Genomic DNA, 12604 nt, shown 5'->3' with positions numbered 1-12604 from the left:
TATGGTACCTTCTCACCATTTGGGAATTGCTTATAACATGGTGGTGGTTTTCAAACATGGGTTCATTGACATGTCTCCATTGAGAGACAACATCTACATCTTCCCCCTTTTATTCTGGGACAGCCCTATAGACCAATTGAGCAGAGTATGGTGGAAATAACACTCTGGCTTTTCAAGCTAGGTCACAGAAGGTAATTAAACTTACACCCAATGTTCTGGAATGCTCAACCACATAAGCAATCTGAGCACTCTGAGTGCCATGCTGTGAGGACGTTCAAGTAGTCCACACAGAGCTATGGAGACTTCATGAAGAGGCAGTGCTGCCCTGCCAGCCCCCAGCTGCTCCTGCCCCACCGCCTTACTCCATTCCAGCTCCCGCCACAGTCTGATCAAAACTGCATGGAGACTCCAAGTGAGAACAGCCTGGGCCAAGCTCTTCCCACATTCCTGACCCACACAAACCATGAGAGAGAAATGAAATGATGATAACTACTTTATGCTATTACATTTTGTGGTGATTTGTTCTGTAACAATAGATATCTAGAATATGAGGAACTGGTGTAGGAGAACTAACTAGGAATTCTCGTACTCATGAAAATAATCCTATTTTCCACATTGGTTGCAAGGTACAGAAATCGAAATCAAACAGGCTATAATCAAAAGGGGGAGAAAGGGAAGAATTTTATGGTCTCATCTAATACTCCTGCTTGAACATGGCTGGACTTTTAACTCTCTTATCAGGAATTTCCAGCCCTCAACTCTACTTTGTTCCCTCATTTGCTTTTATTCTCATTCAGATCTTCCAGCTTCAGAAGCATTCCCAGACTGTTTTTCAACTGTTCCATAAAACAACAACAACAACAACAACAACAAGAAAAAAAAAAAAAACACCTAAAAAAAAAAAAAGGGTAATCCATCCTTGGACTACAACTGGCCAGGGGAATACGGCATTCCAACTGGCCAGAGCTGGGCTATTAGCATGTCACTTGGACAGATGCATAGTGTCAACTTCATATAAATCACGTAGTTTGAGAATAGGGGAGGTATTGGTTTTCCGAAGGAAGGAAAATCTAGGTATTGTCACCTGAAGAAGATTTGCTGGGCTAGCAAAACTACACAGATGTCCATACAATTAACAATACTAACTTCTAAGTACCTGCATTAACCTAGAAGTGCAAAATGAAGTTAATGATGGCCAAATGAGTATTTCAGCAAATGGTGGGGAAGTTACCTGTTGACACGATTTCCTTCTCTAAAAATAGAATACCATGCCGTACAACTTTGCAAATCAAAACAAAAGGTGAAACAATAGTTCTAGTGGGCATTTAGAATCACTTCTGCTCTATGTTCTCCCCTGGTTACAAGATGGCTCTCCTACTGATACCCATCATGTGGTGCTATTTGGTGTTCTTATACACGGTCCATCCTACAGGGTGCTGTTATTTGGACCAGGGTCGGACATTTGATCCAAGCCAGACCAATCAGAGTTCTTCCTGGGTATTTTTCAAGCCAAAACTGGATAAAGACAATCAGCCCTCTCTGGTACAGAAGTCCTCAAGAAGTGAAACTCAGGAACATGTGTATGCCATATTCCTCTCCACAGGGAGGAGGAAGAAGAGAAAGCAGCTTGCTGCCTGAGAGAGCTACTGATAATGGAGGTAAGAGCTGAGCTATGTGTAACCATTGCCTTTTGGGCTAATTGTTAACTCTTCCCTTAGAAGACTCAATCTCCATCCAATAAAAAACATTTTTGCCCAAGCTAGTTTGAAGTCGCTTTCTGCCCCCTGCAGCCAGGAGATCAGACCAACCAATTCAAGACCAATTCTTATAAAAGAGGCCAGCCCCCAGCTTAAATTTTTCTTTGTAACATATATGCTTTTTTACATTAATACTTCTTTAAGGCTTATCAGCTGAAAGGTTAGAGTTGGTTTTAAAAACGTCAATAATAGAGAACTAGTCAGAGATTATCTCTTTCAGGCTTCATAGACACTGATGTTTCCTTTCCTATAGGGAGACAGACGATCATCTATTCCCAATATGAATTGAGGACCTATCTGCATAAAAATCAATGCTTTAAAAAAGTGTGTATTTCTTTTCCTGGAACCCCTTGGCAAGGCTAGAGTTATAGGGAAAAGCTGCCTTTGGACCTTTCCCCAGTCTGATTTAAAGGTCAATTGCATCAAAACCCTTCAATTCCTGAAGGATAAATGATGTCTGGCCTAGTATGCTTAGCAGTATATTCACATTTCCTAAAGATATTATATTCACTCTCTTCTGCTTGTTGGCTGTTTGTTTGTTTGCTTCTTCTATCAATTTGAAGTTTCTAGAGAACTGACGAGAAGGCATTTTGAAATACAAACAGCCACAAGGGGATGGAGTCAAAGAACTCTCCAGGCAGGAACGGAAAACTAGGTACATTTCAGTGCCGGCCTGCCATTTTTTATTTACCTAGAAGGGAGTGGTGGTTTGGAGAAATTTTTTGCTTCGTGTCTTTTATTAAATGCTTCTGTATGTTTAAGAATGTCATATTTTCATTTTACTTGTTCTAGGAATTCTAACCCAGAGACCTTCCAAAAAATGTGGAAGTTAAAAATGTTTGAACTTATTAATTCCCACTTTCAACTTATTAATAACCACTTAACATAATCTTGATTCTCACCCAGGACAAAAAAGAAGGAATCCACATTAAATATTTTGCACGCAATAGGGTTTTGCTCAGGGTTCCAAGAATCCTAACCAAGTTTTTGTCCAAAATCCTTGAAAATTGTTACCATTTAGCCATTTATAACTCAAGATCAAGAAAACTGTAATTGCTAATTTCATAGATGTGGCAAACCCTTTCAAAATTTCTTACAGGGTAGGAGGGTGAGCCTGTACTCTTCCTGTGGGAAAAATGAAAAAAAAAAATCAAATAGCCAACATCAAAACAGCGACTTACGTAAAACAAAAACCTCTATGGCTGTATTTTTTTTCAAATCACTGGATTCCTCAGTAGCTAAGTAATAAATCTTAACCAATTTTTCTCATTTAATAAAGAATATGCTTTTAAAAACAAATCTAGGGGCGCCTGGGTGGCGCAGTCGGTTAAGCGTCCGACTTCAGCCAGGTCACGATCTCGCGGTCCGGGAGTTCGAGCCCCGCGTCGGGCTCTGGGCTGGTGGCTCGGAGCCTGGAGCCTGTTTCCGATTCTGTGTCTCCCTCTCTCTCTGCCCCTCCCCCGTTCATGCTCTGTCTCTCTCTGTCCCAAAATAAATAAAAACGTTGAAAAAAAAATTTTTTTAAAATAAATAAAAACAAATCTATCCATGCACTCATCCTCCAAATTTCTGATCAACCAATACCTTGAGCTACACAACATGTGTCCTGATAGTCCAAAGACCATCAGGGTTTCATTTTTGTGAAAGGGTATTGGGGTCTGTGAAAACTCACACTCTAAACTATAATCTGACTATTTGCTCACCGTGGGTTTGAAGGCAAAGGAATGTATCAGATGACCTCCTGCCTCTGTATCATCGGGATAGGAATTCTTCCTTTGTAATGCACCATCTTCATTTACAAGCTTCCATAAATAATGGTTATTAAAGAAGTCTATTATTGTAGCAAAACAGAATATAATAAGATTTTTACATAGTAGTATCCATCCAGGCAGAAAAAGATGTAGGAGTTATTAATAAAAGAAGATTGTCCTTGATAATAGGAACTTTTTTATTTTTGCATCTAAATTAACTCCCTTCTTAGAAAAAAATATTAAGTAGCTTCTTATGGATGAGGAAGTGTAGGTACCTAAACTGACTCCACTCCCTGAATGCTGATACTGAAAGAACCATGTGAGATTCCTCTCCCCTCACATTACTGCATTTTCCTACTTGTCTCCAGTTGTCCTCCTTGGTTTTGATTTTACTTGCTCATTCATTCATTCATCATCCTCTATGAGCCAGGGATAAACAGCATTATCTATTATACATGCTGTCGTTAATAGTTCCAGCTTAATACTCAAATGATTTAACCCTAATAGTGAAATCATTGATGTAACTCTTAAAATTCCCCACACGGTTGCTAAGTACGTGGGAGGAAATGTTGACCTGCCTTGTATGCAAGGGAGAGATGATACATCTTTGAGTCACTGAGTCAAGAGTGATCATGGTGTGATATTGACCTCTTGTCCTTACTAAGGCCACACATTTGTAAGACACCAGGTAGAGGAGCCAGGTAACACAGTGACTGCACCTGCCCTACACAAACCTCAGGGAGGTCACCAGGCATTACCAATAAGACCCAACAGGAGGTTCAGAGTCCTTCCTAACAACCAGGGCAGCTTATCTGGAAGAAGGAAGAAAGGGAGAAGTGGAACTTGATGGGGATGACCCATTATATTTTATAAAGATCCAGTTAACATCTAAGTTCATATGAATTATTGAATAATTATACTAGTAACAGGACACTGGAAATAAGTATTAGAGAAAACAAAAGATATTAAAATTCCAAAGAATCACAGCCAGGGGTGGACTTACCACGTAGTGAAGGGTAAGCTTCAGGGTCCCTGATTGTAGGGGCCCCTGCCAAGGCCCTATTTCTAATTTTAGGATTGTTAATTCATGTTTTCTTTTCCTTAAGGGGAGCTCCTCCCTAAAAACCTGGATCAGCCACCCCTGACCATAGTAATGCAAAAACAATGTTTATTAGTCATAATATTCTTGCTTTTTCTCTGAAAAGGGTTAGGTTAATAAACAGAAAAGAAATGCTGTCATTCTACTCTCATGGAAAGGAAAAAAAAAAAAGTAGGAAAGACAGCACATTAACCAAGGCTGGCCTCAGAACTGGGAAGTGGAATTATAGCTGGAGAAAACAATCAACCAATGAGATAACTACACTCCTCTGGGGCCCCTCCAGCACTGCCCGCAAGCAAATCTCCCAGGACCACTGAATGGAGAAAGAATGTAGGGCGCCCCTAAGGCAAAGGAAGAATTAAGGCGGAGAGAAAACCCCAAGCTTTAGATAATATGTGTTTCTTAGCTATTTTAAGAAGGGTCAGAGAAGCCACTTCATCTCATCACTGGACTGGAAAGGAGGCCAGTCTAAAGGGAGCAACAAGATCACACCCAGCAGTCCCGGCAGTGCTGATCAGGCCCCAGACGATGGAGTAGAAAGGGAATTACATAGGAGCTCTGGAGCCAGACAACCCCAGGGCCTTTTACCTACCTCCTCGGATTACTGTGAGAACAGATAAATGCCCGGAAAGACTGTGGAGCACCGGGTCTGGAGCCATTCCAGGCTATAATTCTGACTCTGCTACTGATAGCTGTGTAACCTTGGGTAGGCTTCTCAACCCTTGTGCCTCAGTTTATTCATCTGCAAATAGGGGCAATCATACCACCTAGGTCAGAGGGCCCTTATCAGGACCAACAGAGATAATACACAGAAAGCACTTTGAACCATACCTAGCACCTGCCTGCTAGCTAATGCAATTCGCAAAATCAGCTCTAAGTGTCCTAACAAGGCATCGGGTTACTCATTTGGGTGGGTCAAGATGCTGGCTCGGAAACTTCTGCACCCCCAGTCTGGGAAGGAGGTAGGAAAGGTCTTCAAAAAGGCTTCTGTGGAATGCTGTGTTCTATCAGGAGAAATCAAAAGCCCAGGTAGCTTGCCAGATTTTTCTAGCTGATCCCAACTAAGATCAACATCCTCAGGTGAGGATAAAAACACAGGGCAGGTGAATTAATTGAGGCAGATCGGGGAAGGTCTACGGCAGGACTTCTCAAATTTCAGAAATGCTTTCTTCTTCAAAGAGGAAAAAGTCTCACAGACAGAATTTCATCTACCCTTACTGTCAACTAATTAATCCTAATTATAATAATTATATGCTACTTACACACACACAGATAGGAAACTAGGATTAAGCTCCTTTGTTTAAAAGCCCACACGGGACTTTAAAATCTAAACAAAATTACCAAATATAAATAAAATTACATTAAAATTAAACACACTAGTGAAATAAAATCTCCTTTAAAGAAAAAAAGTCAGGGGCACCTGGGTGGCTCAGTATGTTAAGCATCTGACTTCGGCTCAGGTCATGATCTCACGGTTGGTGAGTTCAAGCCCCTTGTTAGGCTCTGTGCTGACAGCTCAGAGCCTGAAGCCTGCTTCAGATTCTGTGTCTCTGTCTCTCTCTGCCTCCCCCACTTGCTCTCTCTCTCTCTGTCTCAAAAATAAACATTAAAGAAAAAAATTTAAAATAACAAAGAGAAGAGTCTCACAAAAAGAATTTCATCTACCCCTACTGTCAACTAATTAATCCTAATTATAATAATTATAAATGCTACTTACATACACACAGATAGGAAACTAGGATTAAGCTCCTTTGCTTAAAGCCCATGTAGCAGCTTTAAAGCTACACAAAATTACCAAATATAAATATAATTACATTCAAATTAAACACACTAATGAAAGAAAATGGAAAATAACAGTAATGACTAGCATTGATTGAGCACCTACTATAGGGCTGAACCCAACATGTGCAAGGCACCCTTTACGTGCTTTCTTTAATCCCCACAACACTGTGAAGTAGGCACTATTATTACCCCATTTTACAAATGAGAAAACTAGGACACCAAGAAATGAAGACACACATTTTTAAATCTACAGAACTGGCAGGTGCCCAGAAGTGCACAGACACCACTTGGGGAAGCCCAGACCTAGGAGGTACACAGCATCTGGTGACAGGGTGATGGAGGATGAGGCAGACCCAGAAAAGAGTTTGGGGCCGTCACTTAGCACAAGAAGGACACCAAGATGAGGATGCTGGAGGGGAGGGGCCACCCACCAAAGACCACATTGTCTGGGTGTCCTTTTGTTTTTGTTCTGGTTGGGGCATAAAGAGGGCTTTGCTGGTAATCCCAGAGGGAGAGGAACTGGCCCTCCTACTGGAGTAAGAGTTAAGATGAAAACCTGGAGAGAGGAAGTGCAGGGGAAAGATGAGAAGAGAGAGGGTAAGTAAGAGGGAAGGGGGTTGTCAAAAGAGGGCCAAGGTTTCCAAATTTGCTGATCCTAGCAAACTGCTGATGCTGGCTCTCATGCATTACAATTTCACTGGTGTGGGGTGTGACGTCAGTATGAGGTTGAAAAATCTCTCCAGGTGATTCTAATTTGCAGCAATGTTTGGGAAGCTTTATCACACTTTTGCAAATGACGGTGGAAGGAAACAGCTCCTAAAGGTATTCTGTCCATCCAGGGCACCAGCACACCGGACTGGAAAGTTCCCCTTAGCACTCACTTAAGGAACCAGTAAGCAGTCCAAAGTAATCAGCGTTATGTATTCCTCTAGGAATCCTCTTTATCCTATCTATCCTTAAAGTACTGAGGAAAGGGAGCGAGCAGGTTGTGACTTATAAAATGACCACAGCTTCCAACGTGACAGACTTCTCTTGGCCACTTTGGTAATAACTTCCCAAAAGTGGTTTTCATCCTCTTGATGAAATGACTGTCCCATGTTGCCCTTGAAAGACTCCAAGGTGAAGTTCACTCTACCTTTCCGACCCAGCACACTTAATTTTATGACAACAAAAGAGAAAATGTCGGGAGGCCTCTCCTGAGACACACATATGCTTACAACCATTACTCCCAAGGTAGCCGGAGAGACAGAGGAGTTTTTGAGAAAAGAAACAAATAGGCCAACATTTTCAGAGGCAGCATGGAGTGTTGGGAAGAGAATGGCTTTTGCAGACCGCAGACTTGAGTTTGAACTCTTGCTCTGCTACAAAGAGCCATGTGAACTTGAGCACCGAACTCCCTGTGGCTCAGTCTCCTTGGCTGCACTGACACACTGGGATGCCTTCAATTCATCAGGACCCCACACTGCCATTTCCATTATACGTGACTATGATCGTGACGCCAAGCCTCGATCATTAAGTGACACCCCCCTACCTGGCCCTTTAGAGGTGGCAAATTCTCATCCTCACTGACTTTCCAGTCACTTGTTCTGATGTTATTCATAGAAGGAAGTTAGGCTGAGAATAAAGCAAAAGAAAAGAACAGAAGTAACATCATTGGGAATAAACAGGGAAGGCAGTAAAACATTCATCCTGGTTTCACTCTGTAAAGTTAGAGTAACATAGATCTGATATCAAAACCATATAATTTATGCAGTTGCATTAGATCCTGCCAGGTCTTTCTCATAGGGGTTACAGAACAAAAACGAAAACAAAAACATGAATATATCGTAGAGATGAAAATGTAGATAATTGTAATGAGCTCTCTCTTTCAATCCTCCATTATTATTCATTCCAGAGGGTTCTAAATTTCTGTATTCTAAATAACGCTGTGAGTAGCATCCTTGCGACTATAGCACATGATCTATTCCCCCATTATTTTCTTAGAATAAACTCAGACACAGGAGAAAAAAGAAAATGAAAGGACCCTGTCTTCCACTGGGTAGACCAGGAAGAATGCTGGAGGGTTTCTCTTCCCTGGAATTGTGCCATAAAACTATGAGGTAAGTATTTTCCAAGATCCTTTGTTTTCCTATGCTTGCAATCAAGAGGGAAAGACAAGAATCTCTTTTGGTCCTTTCCTCCTGTAGGATTAAGCCAAAAATATCAAGTCCAGGTAAAATGAGGCAATGACTGAGTTTCCCGTGACAATAAAACCCATCTCTTCTTATCCTGAGACCTGTGAACAGGCATCTTTTCTAATCCTAATTTACACACCAAGTTCAACATTTTCCACTAATAATGCATGCTCTACACTTGATCTTAGCCAAAAGGCCGAGAAGCAATATTAATAATGCATGCTCTAAATTGGCAAAAAAAGCATCATAAACTCCAAATTAATCACTGGTTATTTGGGAGAATTCATTCATTTAATAAATATTCACTGTGTCAAATATGTATTGGGTATTATTCTACATTCTGGGTTATAAAATAAACAAAACACATGAAAACAATATTTGATGTTCTGGCTCAATATATTTCTGGTTTATTACAGCTCAGTAGTTTTGGAAGAAGAAAGGGATTCAACAAAAATTAATACTGAGGTTCAGTTCGTGATCAAGCTGATTAAATGTAGCTCATTAACATTGTTGGCTCAGCACAATTCAAGTTTCTTTTAGTGGTATAGTGCTTGGGGACTCTCTACACCAAAAGGAAACAAAAAAATGCAACACATGAAAATTCTTTGGTTACTCACCAGATTCCAAAACCCCAAAATTGTTCTGGACATTTTTTTTTGATGTGTAATAACTCCTGTGTTTTTTGATCCTACTTTCTAAATACTTTACAAACCAGTCCTACCTTCTTCATCATGTCTATGGCTGGAACTTCAGTTCAGGTCCTTAATTTTTGTTTGGACTATGGCCATAGCTTTTAAACTAGTCTGCCTGACTCTGGTTTCTTTTCTTTCCAATATTTCTGTCTTACAGTTTATAAAAACAGAGATCTGATCACATAGCTCTACATTTAGAAACTGTGAATAGTTCTCACTGCTTGCAGGATATAGTTGAAATTTTTTATCAGCACATACAAGGAGTGGGAGAATGAGTAGATAGGCCCTCAGGATTCTGGATTAAGGCCATGCCATTGGCAGCAGAGAAGTATACCCCTTTTGAAAAACAGCTCCTGGTATATGGCTGAGCCCTGCTAAAGACAGAATGCTTGCTCACGTGATAACAAGGGATCATGCATTCAGAACTTCCCATTATAAGCTGGGATCTATTAGACTTAATCATTCATAAAGGCTGTCATACCTATCAGAACCTCAGCCAGCATTATCACCTGAGGGCTTAAGAAATGCCTGGTGGGGTGCCTGGGTGGCTCAGTTGGTTAAGCATCTGACTTGATTTTGGCTCAGGTCATGGTCTCATGGTTCATGAGTTTGAGTCCTATATCCGGCTCTGTGCTGACTGTGTGGAGCCTGCTTGGGATTCTCTCTCTCTCTCTCTCTCTCTCTCTCTCTCTCTCTCTCTCTCTCCTCCTCTTCCACTGACGTGCATGCACTCTCTCTCTTTCTCAAAATAAATAAATAAACTAAAAAAAAAAAAAAAAAAGGAAATTCCTGAGGCACAGGCATGGAATGCTGCATAACACAGCATAGCACCAGGACCCACTTCACAGAAAGGAGATGCAGCATTGAGCCCAAGAACATGGGGTCCACTGTTATATCATATACTGCACCACCAAGAATTAGCTGGAATAGCCTTCTGAAGGTACAGCTGAAGGACCAGCTTGGAGGCAATACTCTGAAAGGATAGGGTGCCAGCCTTCAGGATGCAGCACACGCATCAGGTCACGGTCTTCCGTACGATGCTGTGTCCTGAATAGGAAGAATACATGAGTCCAAAAACCAACAGGTGGAAGCATGAGTGGCCTCCCTTACCATCGCCCCCAGTGATCCATGCAACTCTGAGCTCTGTGATATTGGAGGTCCTCATCTCCAAAGGGGTACAATATTACCAAAGGACATGGCAAGGTCCAATCGAACTACAAGTTTCATGTCCCACCAGGCTACCTGAGACTCTGTGTCCAAAGACCAACCAAATGCCATTATGGCAGGGATAATTGGTCCTACATAGGAGAAAGAGGCAGGGCTACCTTTTCACAAGAAAGGCAGGGAAGAATCCATATGAAGCCTAGGTGATCCTCAGGGGTGCCTCCTGGTGCTCCATTACCCCTGTGTAGTTGTGAAAAGACACATGTGGCAATCCCAGCCTGAAAATGCATGATTACCAAGTTCCAGACTCCTAGGAATGAAGATTTGGGTCATACAATTAGGTGGACCATCAAGACCTATCAGGGTGATGACCAAGGATGTGAGAAACTCAGAATGGATATTGTAGGAAGGAGAGGGTAAGTACAACTGCAGCCCACAGATCAAATGCAGCCAAGGATGGGGCACAATTGTCCAACCAACCTCCATCTTCTGAGTTCCCTCCCACAGGAACCACAGGGATGCTCCTCCTTGAACTTGTGTAGAGAAGGAGGTCCGTGTGGCACAAAGGGCAGACTGTAGCAGCCATGAAAATAAGCCTCATGATTTTTGACTTTGGGGGGCACAATCAACCTACAGTCCTAGCTGTGCTCCAAAATCCATCACCACATTCATACTGAGGCCACACTTCCAAAAGGCTGCTCCCAGCCAATGACTGAGGAAGGCAGGGACACTACCTACCAAAGCAGGCTCATTTTCTGGGAATACAGGAGACTCCTCTGATAGATGACTTTGGCTTGAGGGTACCCCATCTTCCTCACCAAACTTTCTTACAATTGCACTATAGGCTATGATCCCTCCCTCCCTTCCAAGGGTCATCCTGTACAGCATCTGACAACTCTCCCAGTCTCCCTAGTCCATTACACCCTCAGAGGTGTGTAATAAGTCTCCTATACATCTAATCCTGTCTCAGCATCTGCTTCACAGCCTTCATGACCTGCTTCTACCATCTCTCTAGGCTCACCCCCTACTTGCTCCCACTTGCACTCCACAGACACCACACTAATGAGCATACTACTTTCCGTATCCAAGCCTAGGAAAAGCTATACTACTCCCTCTGTCTAGAGTGCCCTTTCCCCCTTGCCTTCTCTCTGGGGTCTGAGGTTTGGCAGCCAGTATAATTGTGCACCAGACTTTGGCTTGGCTCTGTTTTCATTATTCTGTTTTTGCATGACCAGTTCAAGGAGAATCTGCCTGATCACAGAGTGCAGATTGCTCCATATCCTATACCAAGTTGTAAGGTTCCATGTGTTTATCCTATCCAGTACGCATCCTACAAAGTGTCTCTCCCACTCAACATAAGGGCAGGGAAACAAAGTGTCTCTCCCACTCAACAGTGTTAGAGTCCAGAATGTGTCTGTCTGTGAAGAACAGCCACTACTCAGCTCCAGCTAAATGTTGCCATGAAGGATAGCGAGGCAAGATCTGTTGAGTTTTCAAAAAAACCTCAGAAAACCAGATTTTTATTGTGAGATTTCTGCATTTTAAAGGTTACAAACTGATTCAAAATTAAAACGAAACCCAACAGGAGGTCACACAAAGAATACCCACTGACTGCTATGGCCCACACCTGCCAGCTTTTGTCCACCACTCTAAAATGCACCAACGACCTCGCCCATAATGCATACAGAATGCACCCTGCAGATCTGAGCACTGGAGGCTCAGCACATGGTGATGTCTCCGAGAGTCTGCACTACTCTCTTTTAAGAAACTTAACCATTACATTTTAGCATTTTGTCTTCTTAGTTCATGAAATATTTCATAACCCCATGCTACTGAGGACTGTATTAACCTCACCAAAGAGGCAACTAATTCATTGTCTTGTTTAACAAATATTTACTGAAGACCTAACATGGGTCAAACCCTGTGCTATGTCTGGAGGTTCAGATTTGAATAATTGAGCCCTTATAACCAAGAAAATTGTAATTAAGTAGAAGAAACAGAAAAGTAGAAGGTACAATATTATATTGTTTGAGAAGATTTTAAAAATACATTTATTCTCTACTAAAGCAAACAACTTAAGTTCTCAAGAAATATTAATATCTTTTAAACAAACAAAAATGAAACTATCTATCTATATCTATATCTATATCTATATCTATATCTATATCTATATCTATATCTATAT

General features: G+C 41.6%; 1 protein-coding gene across 4 annotated transcripts in view; it reads right to left on the bottom strand.

The window, feature by feature from the left end:
• LYPD6 (LY6/PLAUR domain containing 6) overlaps nt 1–12604 on the bottom strand; it is a 124867-nt gene that overhangs the window by 33132 nt on the left and 79131 nt on the right. The window lies entirely within an intron of this gene.

The sequence above is a fragment of the Herpailurus yagouaroundi genome, unplaced genomic scaffold, assembly GCF_014898765.1.
Source record: "Herpailurus yagouaroundi ecotype Mexico unplaced genomic scaffold, PumYag 140, whole genome shotgun sequence".
NCBI classification, from domain to species: domain Eukaryota; kingdom Metazoa; phylum Chordata; class Mammalia; order Carnivora; family Felidae; genus Herpailurus; species Herpailurus yagouaroundi.
Note: the sequence above shows the minus strand (reverse complement) of the source record. Positions and strands in the feature narration are given on the sequence as shown.